Source organism: Poecilia formosa, unplaced genomic scaffold (genome assembly GCF_000485575.1).
Source record: "Poecilia formosa unplaced genomic scaffold, Poecilia_formosa-5.1.2 Scaffold35, whole genome shotgun sequence".
NCBI lineage: Eukaryota > Metazoa > Chordata > Actinopteri > Cyprinodontiformes > Poeciliidae > Poecilia > Poecilia formosa.
In genome coordinates, this window is record NW_006799974.1 from 94,919 (window position 1) to 96,185 (window position 1,267).

Genomic DNA, 1,267 nt, shown 5'->3' on the forward strand with positions numbered 1-1,267 from the left:
TTTCTTTGACTTTTTTTTCTTTAATATATTAAAATCTGGCTTCAAAATAAAACTGCTTAACCCTTTAAAGACGAGGTCTAAATGGCCATCCCGGCGCGCATTCTCTCTTCTCTGTGCGTCAGCACTCGCTATGAAGCCATGTAGCGATAGCTAGCAAAACTACTACTAACCCTGCACACACCACGAACTCTAACTAACACACTTATCGTCTAAAAAACCCATCGAAACACTCTTAGTAAAATCCACAGCATCACTGTGCCCTAGTCTCTTGCCGTATCCAAATCCCCCCCCTCGTCTCTTTCCGCGAGTCTCCGTTCTACCTAGCAACAGACTGTCAACACATTTTTATTGGTTGTTTCGAAATGTGGTACATTTAGACCCCACAAAATAAGGCGGAAATTATCTATCTTATTTCTGGCTTTATTTTGAAGTAAATAACCACAAAACCAATATAAAAACACCACTTTTATAAAGTTTGAAGTCCGTGCTGTCCAACAGAGTCGAAATGAAAACTCGGTATGCGTCCATGTTATTACGAAGCCTTATTAATGCGTCACATGCTTGTACGCCACACGGCGGGCAGCGACTACATAGGTTTAAAAAACAATTTTGTAATAATCAGCACAAAATGTATTAATGTCATCACATAATGCGGTGGTAACTACAAAATGTTCAAGGATTGTATTACATTTTGAAGTCATATTTTATTATTGCATATTATGGCGTTACTACATAATATGGCGTTACAAGGTTTGCGCGTGTTTGTGTGTGTACCTTCTTTAAAAAAATGTAAACCTTTTAAAGGTCAAACTCTAAAGGCTTTCATCAGATTCGAGGAACAATAATTTCCATGGCTGGTTTGTAAATAATAAAGTAACTGTTTACGTATTTAATACTGGAGATTCTCTCCATCAGAGATAGAGGAAAGGAAGGAGACAGGCAACTAAACTGTGTAGCTCAACAGTAAGTAAGCCTACAACTGTGAACATCTGGCCTACTCCGTCACCCTCTGTCACATTGAGTACCAGCATGTTTATGAAGAAGGCCTAATGTATATTCATTTTCTGAGAGTAACAATTTACATTAGCCATCAATGCCCTTGTAAACCAGCTATTTGTGGAATGGTTTGTATCACACACCACAACATGCAAACACATAGTGTTAGTTAGGACATTGTTTCCATCTCAAGTAAATGCTGTCACCTTATTTTACAGATCTAACATTGTTTATGTATAACCAGTACAAAAATTCTAATTTTAAAGTAATT